General features: G+C 31.5%; 1 protein-coding gene across 3 annotated transcripts in view; it reads right to left on the reverse strand.

Moving 5' to 3' along the window:
* LOC144240513 (ephrin type-A receptor 6) overlaps nucleotides 1-9879 on the reverse strand; it is an 877144-nt gene that overhangs the window by 866296 nt on the left and 969 nt on the right. The gene's annotated exons all lie outside the window — the stretch shown is intronic.

Below are 9879 nucleotides of genomic sequence, written 5' to 3' on the forward strand. Positions count from 1 at the left end.
GTTGTACCACTTAACTTGAAAGTTTTATGCTCAATGTAAGATATTACTCACTTGGATATTTACTTTGCATTTGTATACAGAATAAATCTTAATCTTTAAGTGCAGAATAACTATTCAAAGTAACTTAAAAATTGAAGTCTCGGTGCACCTGTGTGGATCAGTCAATTAAGTGACTTCAGCTCAGGTCATGGTCTCACAGTTTATGGGTTCAAGCCCCACATCAAGCTCTGTGTTGATGGCTCAGGGCTCGGAACCTGCTTTAGATTCTGTCTCTCCCTCTCTCTGCTCCTCTCTGCCTGTACTCTGTCCCTCTCTCAAAAATAAAAATAAACATTAAAATGAATTTTAAAAAAATTGAAGTCTCTGAATTGGTGGTTCAGTCAGTTGGGCGTCCAACTTCAGCTCAGGTCATGAGTTCATGGTTCATGGGTTCAAGCCCCGCACAGCCTGCTTCGGATTCTGTGTCTCCCTCTTTCTGCCCTTTCCCCTACTCATGCTTACTCGCTTGCTCTCTCTTGCTCTCTCAAAAATAAACATTAAAAAAATGTTTTAATTGAGGTCTCTGGAGGAGTTATTCATTTTAATTCTCTTATTGGCTTCATATATTCATGATGATGAAAACTGATAAATGTGAAGCTCATTTTTATTTTCCATGTATGACTCATTTATTTGTAAAATTTTATGTTGTTTCCTTTCATTTTATCTTTGCAATAACATATCACTAATGTTCAACTGTCAGGTATATCTCTTCAATTTCATAATATTGTCCTTAAGGTCAGGAGGCAGATATTATCTTATTTCTAGCGGTCACATAAAGTCATGGCCAATAGACTGAATTAATATTTATTTTCAGTGTCTCAATTCATAGATCCCTAAGAACAGTACTTTTATCTTTTCATCTCTGTAAACAATAGTTCATAGATGTGAACTTATCTATGCAACAGCTAATCCATATTACTTTGATACATAATGTTTTAATTATTCAATGACATATAAATAGCCTAATTAAATCTTAGGCCCTCAGAAGTTCCTGGCAGTAATCTACCTTTGTATTTCTTGTGCCCAGCACAGTGGAAAAAAACACAATAAGGGGCGCCTGGGTGGCTTAGTCGGTTAAGCGTCCGACTTTCGCTTAGGTCATGATCTCGCGGTTCGTGGGTTCGAGCCCCGCGTCGGGCTCTGTGCTGACTGCCAGCTCAGAGCCTGGAGCCTGTTTCAGTCTGTGACTCCCTCTCTCTCTGACCCTCCCCTGCTCACGCTGTCTCTCTCTCTCTCCCCTAGAAATAAAAAATTAAAAAAAAAAAACACAATAGTTATCAATATATTTCATTTAATAATCAGATGAATGTACACTTATTGTTGAACTGTTTTGAGAATTCTAGAAAAAAAACACATATATCTAAGTAATAAAAATATAAATGAACGAACAAAAACTCATAGGTAACAACAGCTATATTGCAATGAAAAAGTATTTGAAGACTTTATTATAGAAACAGGTTAATAATTTCATCTGATTTTAAGGCTTCATTACTTTTTAGGGCGAAAAAGCATTATTTAGCCTTAATAAGCACATTAAAACTCTGGAATACTAACCTTTAAAATAAATTATTAATTTTAATTCTGCTTTACTAGGTAATAGGGCTCTGCAAAATCTAGAAAACAATGCATACATATATAGATTTCTGATCATAAACAAGTGACTATTATAAAGATGCTTACACATTTAGTTTTTATTAAACAAAGAACCAAACTGATACTTTTAATAATCTGGGTGAACTACAGCTTTTCTACCCTATAAAATGAAGTTATTATACTATATCACTGTAAGATAGTAAGTTATTATACCTACTACAGATACCTTTTTGCTTTAATACAGTGTCATAAATATAACAATAAAATTGGAGCATGTTAATTTTAACTTACTTTATACTAAGCAATATGTTATAACAACAATATATACTTCTGAAATTTTGGGTTTCTTTTTAAGATAAAAATTGAGATCTCCTTTTCATTGCTCTCTCATTAAATTATGTGTGAAAAATAGCCAAAGTAAGAGTGAACAATTCTAGTTCACTAGGAAATTTTCTAGTATCCTAAAATTGTCCTATTATCCACTTGATGTTGGGACATACTAATTATTTTTTTTAAACATTTACTTATGTTTGAGAGACAGATCATGAGCGGGAGAGGGACAGAGAGAGACAGGGAGACACAGAATCTGAAGCAGGCTCCAGGCTGTTAGTACAGAGCCCGACATGGGGCTCGAACCCACAAACCGTGAGATCATGACCTGAGCCAAAGTTGGCCGCTTAACCGACTAAGCCACCCAGGTGCCCCTGGGGCATACTAATTATTAAGTGAACCAAAAGAGATTTTACTTAATTTTGGAAACTGACAAAATACTTAAGATTTTGTGCAATGCTAGTACTAGTTTGCTCAGCAATTTCCTGTCACAGCTACTAATTATTTTCACTTGCATATCCAAGATAAACATTATCTAGTATACTTTAAACGCAGAGGTAGTGTGGAAGGAAATTTGTAGTTTTGGGTTTAAGTTTTAGCTAAGATTGTTTGCCATCAATGGGCACTTCTGTACTTGCAGAGATCAAGGAATCTAAGCCAAAATTTTATGAGATATGTATAATGAAAGATTCCTTAACCAACAGGTTCATTTTTTTAAGAAGAGCCATAATTCAGCTCTCTCTTCTATCCCTATTTTTCTTTCATTTTGGTGTCTGTATAAGCTATGTAACTACTGTATCATATTTTAAAATAAATGTCATTACCTAAGTTACCAATTTTTAGAATAACATACATTGTACATTTTAATTCTCTATATATTTAATTTATATTATATTCAAAAATATTAAGTATCATCTCTAAGTAATATAACAAAATATTTCTGCATTTTAAAGTAAAAATTAAGGTGCTATTAAGATTTGATTCAACTCAAATTTCAGGGCAATTTCAACTAGTTTTGATAATTCTTACTTGGAATACATACTAATGTAATACGTTTTCATTTCTTAGGACACAAAATATTTCTATTTTTTAATTTCTTAAAAATATACCTATCAATTATCATCAAAGGCAGGCAAATGTCCTTTGTTGATTTTTTTAACTGTGCACAAGTGTTTTATCCTTGTCTAAATATTATACTTTATGTACTAAGAATGTGTTTCTCATTGCAATGCTCATATACCACAAAATATAAGTATCATAATACCGTACAACCCGAAAGAATATATTATTATCCTACTCTTATGTTATTTATAAATTAGCATAATAAATGAATAAGTTACATATATGTATGTATATGCTTACTTTTTAATCAGCTCCAGATATCCACAACGATATCTAACATTACAAGATAAAAATAAAATTATTTCCACCTTCTTAACATCAATTTTTAAGGAGATGTTATCTTGTATCTCCTATGATCAAAAAGTAAGTATGACTTTTACACCTGAAGTTATTAAAGGAAATGGGAGGACGAGTGATGACTTTTCAATTTTATCCAAGTACAGGTCATCAAACAGGCCAACAGTTAGAGGACTCAGCAGTATCCGAGGAAAGAAGCTGAATGTATTTTTTAGGACGTGGACTGAAAATACATACTTTAACCTTAATTCTCACTTGAAGTTCAATTAAAAGGTATTCTTGCTGCTGTTTGAAACTGGAAACCTGCATCTTCAACATAAATTACAGTTTTCAATAATTAATCACCTTAAATAAACAGAATATGCTAGTCTAACATGCTTTGAACAAAAGCTCACTCCACATGTCAATCTATGGAAAGGCATTAGATATATGAAATATGTTTTGTACCATGAATATATTTTAAGATGTATTTTATACTTTCTTTTATATAATTAAATATATATCCATCATAAAACATTAGAAGATTCTTGTGAAACAACTTTACAAGAAAGATGCATAAAAAGGTTGACAGTATTTCTTTATTTCCTTCCTTCTCTCCCTCATAATCTCATTTACTATAAAATTCTTCATCTTATAAAAATCACCAAGTAATTAAAGATGAATCAAAGATATACAACATCAACAGTGCAGACTGAGTTTCTAAGGAACAGGGACTGTATGATAATCATCATTGTAGCCTCAGAACCTAGCATAATTCCTGACACAAGCGAGATGTGTAATGATTATTGAGTGGCTTGTTCTGAGATAAAACATAATCTTAGATATCACTTTCAAATAAATGATACATAAATCTCCTATATAATAATAGTTTATCATCAGCGCTGCTATACCTTATCACATAACAAATGTGTTTTTAAAGTTTTTCTAATTGCTTTTGCATCCAATTTTAAGGAAACAAAATGTTCCTGCCAGATCTGGAAAGAGACTGGAAACTCTTCACTGGTTCATATATTCTGGAAGGGAAGCTTCTCATTTATCTATTGCATATGGCAAGTAAACACCCTATCAAATAGTAGGCTTTCAATAAACATCTGTTTTAAGAGTGGATATTTCCTTTCAGGTTAGAATATTTATCACTGAAAACTGAGGTTGTATATTACATAAGTCAACATATTTATTGAAAGGCAATAACTATAACAGTAGCTTTCTCCAGAAAATTTTAAGCAGTAAAGTAAAATTTAAGAACTATTTTTGAATATATATTTAAAAATAGTTGGAAATGTTTAAATGAAGCTTCTCCAGAGAATGAATTTTCTAAATATATACTAAATATATAGGACTGTTCAGAGTTTTTGTGCTTCTATATATTTAATTACAGCATTCATATAATATTGTTAAAGGGGAATTCAAACAATGGATAATTAACTGGTTAGAGAAATTTTTTAAATGACATGCAATTTACTTTTGTTTAGTGAAAAGTCTGTTCCTTCCCTCATCCCTGTCCCCAAGAATATCCTCTCTCTGTCAAGTATCAATAATTATATGTCAAGGTAATTTTTATGGGGACTAATGAAAAATTTGTTTGGGCCCCTTGGGAAAAAATGATATAAATGCCAAATATCTATATTTATTTCTCTGTAGGCAAACCATGAGAGACTCTTGAATGCTGACAAAAACTGAGAACTGATGGATGTAGGGGGGATGGGGGATGGGCATGGAGGAGGGCACTTGTGGGGATGAGCACTGGGTGTTATGTGGAAACTAATTTGACAATAAACTATTTGTAAAATAAATAAATAAATATATTTATTTCTCTGTAAAGATAAGATAGTCCCATAAATTCTATTTCCAAAATGTATCTCAAGTCTACCTTCTTTTCTCCATTTCTGATACCACCACTCTAGGCCAGGCAACCATAACCCCTCTCCTGAGCAACTGCAAAAGACCCCTAATTCTATTGCCACCTTCCAATCATCTCCTTGCTCACCAGCCATAATGCTCTTATAAGGAAAATCGTTTAAAACTCTCAAAAGCTTCCCATTTTACCTAGAAAAATATTAAAACAAAACTCCTTACCATAACTCCTTTTCTTCTCTGTGGGATCTGGTTCCTAGCCATCTTTTAGACCACTGTGCTACTCTCTTCTTTGTTCAGTGAACTCCAGTCATACTGACTCAGTTCTTCAAACGCATCAGGCTCATTTCCTTTCCAGATCACTGCCCAGGCAAGTTCTCTGCACCTTGAATGTAATTCTTCCCCTTCCATGCTTCTACCTTTTTTCTCCCTAAAATCTGGCTCAAGTGTCACCTCCCCAGTCTAATGAAATTACAAGCTGATCAAAATGCTATAGACATAGTATATCAAATTATGTTGCACACTTTAAATACATATTATTTTTTATTTTAAAAAAGGACATGGTGGATGGATAAACAATTTAATCCTTCTGTATAAATTTGGTTGGATTTTAATTACACTTTGGGCAAAGTCAACCCATTTTGATTACTTATGTATTGATCTCTATCATATTTATACTCCCAAAAAGTGTTGGGTCAAACACAAGGAAGAAACTTTCTATTATTTCTAGAGTCTGGTTGAGGTACAGTATAAAATACAATCTATTCTCTTGCCATCTGGGACAAATGCAATATGTAGTCTGAAGTACTCGGATGTGTGAATAAAGGCAGAAACTGAGTGAGATGTGGTGCCTCTGATGGGGAAAGATCATTAGGAGAAGGAAATACAAGAAATCTATAATGCCTTTTGTACTAGTTTATACTGGCAATATTGAGTGAAGAAACAAAAGGATTTCTATTCTAATATTTTTAATATATAATTTTGTAACAAAAGTAATACAAGTTCCATACAGAAAATATTGAAAATATTAAAAAATTAAAAGATGTAATGTAAACGTTAATTTTGTCTTGCACCCTAGATATGTTTTTCCTCTTAGGAAAATCAAATTAAAACCATTTTGTTTATGTTAGTTCTACTTTAAAGAGACCCTTAAAGAATACTGTATAACTTGTGTGCATGAAAAAGTTTTTAGATATACTTTTATCCCAAAACCAGAGCAAACAATACTTAGATGATCAATACATATTAATGGCATTTTATCTTTCTACTTTGAGTACTAATCATAATAATTACACATGACTTTTTCTAACTTGTAAATGTATTATAAAATTACATTTTAGGTTGTTTTTATACTTACAGTTAATAAGAAGGCATGTGATTACAACCTCCTGCCCCTTTACAACTATGAATAGCTTACCCCTGAAAATGAATTTTATCTAGGTAAAAGGTCTTTTTGAAATATACTTTGTACACCATCCAGTTTTTCTTTTTTTACAAAGTTTTTAATATTTTCAATAAAGTTCACTCAAACTTCCTAAAAAATTTTCAATTCATCCTTTTCTATAAATATAAGAACAAAATTTACTTTTACAGTTCGTGAACAATACTAATGGAGGTTCAACTAATTTTAGGCTATGACTTTTCTTAAGAGGATATTTTTCTGCTCAGGTATGTTAACCTGTATTCACATGTAACTCAGTGGATTTTACAGTCAATTCATTCAGATTAATAAATCCCGGGATACTAATGAGTCAGACTACTGTTTTGCTTGTTTATTGAATTAGTCCTAAGTATCCTGGAAAAAAAGATCAGTTCACACAATCCTGGTACTAAAATGAGTTCACTAGACTCTAGTATGCAAACCATATTTTGTTTTAATAAATTATTTTAGTCTCTGATTAGTTTTGAAAACATGACGTGAGAAATAAATCAGCACTTTTAGGCTATTTAGTACTATTAGCTAAAAGAGAGTAATCTTTGAATAAATGGACCCCTGGTGGCTATTAACCACTGTAATTGACAGACATGGTTACTTATATATGAAACAAGATTATGCTTTATATTCACCTAAATGCCCAATACAGAAATAAAAGCTTATGAAGAAGGTAAAATCTGTTATTTTTGAATAAAAATTGATTATACCTAAATATTATGGTTTTAAATAGAGAAAAAATGGAATATAAGAAATTTGAACACAAATCATGTTTTCACTTACTTAATCAGATGAAGTGATCTAGGAAGCAACTCTACTTTCTGATCGATTAAAGGAGGTTTAGGTAATAGGAAGAGAGAGTCAAATTGATTTATTTCATCTTTATAGTGCAGAGCTTCAGAGCCAGTTAAAGGACAAGACATGCTTCCTATAGTCAAGTTACTCTCAGTACCTTGTTAAGCACCATGTTAAAAATGAGGTAGTTCACTTTTTTGTCATTATCATCATTTTACCCTGGCTAAGTATGAAAAAAAGGGGAGGGAGAGGTGAATCTACTCATTTCAACCATGAAAGATTTTATATAATTTGGTAAAAATTATAAATAACATTAAAATTTTTACTTTGTTAAATATCCTTAATCAGAAGACAAGTTATATAAAAATGAAATTATACCCTAACAAATTTTAAAAATAAAACTTAAATTCCATTTTAAGACAAATTACTAGGAAAATAAATACTATCTCCTTAAAATTAAATATTAATCATATCACCAATTTTTGCTATCATGTGTGTAACAAATCTAATTTATGTTTTACATTATTCTTTTTATATTATACAGATACTCTAATGCCCCGTATTTTCAATGTTTAAAAATTGTTAAGGAATGTTTTGATTCATGTTATCTAATTTATGAAATTATGAATTAAAAACGTATCTCCAAAATGTTAATTAGAATAACATTTTGAAGTTTGACATTTTATTAACCATTAGTGTGATGATTTCAGTATTCAAAAATTATCCTAAAGTAACATAAGGCTTAATTCCTAATCACCATGAGTTTAGGCTGTATAAAGCATTTTATAAGCAATTACTTGTGTATGATAAAAAAAAAAATCTGAGCATATTTCTCTATAATCTTCTGTTAAAGAACTCCTCTAAATTTTATCCAACTTAGCCTTTAGGTACGATATTGTTCAAGTGTAATCTTATGCATAGCCTGTGTTTCTATTATAATAATAAAAATTCAAATTAAGAGTTCATTAGACTATCTTTAATGATCCTCCTTAACTGATGGATAAACTAAGTAACGTTCACAAATGTTAAGTTAAGCTAATTGATACAAACACACATATATTACATATATTTGGTAAATATTTTAGGTAAAATGTATTTAAAAAGTATGGGAAAGTCATTACAACAAATAGGAATTACTGCAAGAGGTTAACAAATAACTCCTCTATGCCCTTAAATTTATCATGAATATCTGAAACGTGGTACTTTAACACTTGACAACACATTTTGGTGGAATGGCACTTTAGTCATTTGGAGATTCTGTTATGTATTTTATTTATATTAGTCTCCCCAGGGCCCAGTATGGTAACTGGTATATCAGGGACACTTAATGAAAAACTAAATGTTGATTTAGGGATATTAGTGCATGGAAATAACTGTTAAATATTTCTAGTAAATGAGTCTACTGTGGCTACTAAAGAGATGCATACTAACATACTAAATACTAACACATACCACAATATAAACGTCTGACTTTCTGATTATTAAAAACTGTTTTTCTCACCCCACAAAAAAAGTCAAAGTAAATAATTTTGTTATTTTTTACAATCTTCTATTCTCACAGAACTATATTAAGTAACTACCCCTCCAATATTTAATGCCAATGTCCCTTGAAAACAAATGAAGAATGTGTGTGAAGGTATACACCAACATAGGCAAATATGGCACTATAGGGGGCACTTATGTGATAGATCTTCAAAGACATGACAGTTATGTGTGATTTCTGAATTTACGTATGCACTTGTGATTTCAATCTGGCAGGTAAAACAAAAAACAACAAATAATTAGGAAAACATGTCAAAAGTAGCAGTGTATAAATAAAAACAGAATATTGATTCTGAATAATTATGTTTCCAAAAAAAAATGGTCAGATGTTTATGACACAAAAGAAGGCTGTTGTTTTACTTGCCTTCTCTCTAACCTTCTCATCCTCACAAAGCAAGTGCACACTTTCATATCATCTGACCTCCATTTTTGTATCTGCAAATTATTTCGAAGCCTTCGATGTTATAGCTCTAATTGAAGTTTTACATTTGAGGTCTCTAGAAACGTGTGACATAACGGGTGGTCATCACAGCGCCAATGAGAGCATCCAGCCAGTACATGCTGGAAAACTTTTATGGTTGTTCACCACTTAGTTCTAGGAATTTAGATTATGCAGGTGATATTTTTATAGATCCTTAAATACTCGTAGGAGATATCCAGTGAGGTATGTCTCATAAAGACTACTGAATAGAAGGAAAGAAAATGTTCAAGAATTCTCACTGCTTTCCATTCAATAAACCTGACTTTCAATTTTCACACACTATTCAGTTTCACTTTATCACTTTACCTAACAAAGTCTTCCTCCTAAAAAAATCTGTCAGTGACTCGACTTTACGAGTAGGATATTCACAACTTGGAAATTCACACTTAAAGTT

This window comes from Crocuta crocuta, unplaced genomic scaffold, assembly GCF_008692635.1.
Source record: "Crocuta crocuta isolate KB4526 unplaced genomic scaffold, BGI_CrCroc_1.0 scaffold6, whole genome shotgun sequence".
In the NCBI taxonomy this organism is placed as follows: Eukaryota; Metazoa; Chordata; class Mammalia; order Carnivora; family Hyaenidae; genus Crocuta; species Crocuta crocuta.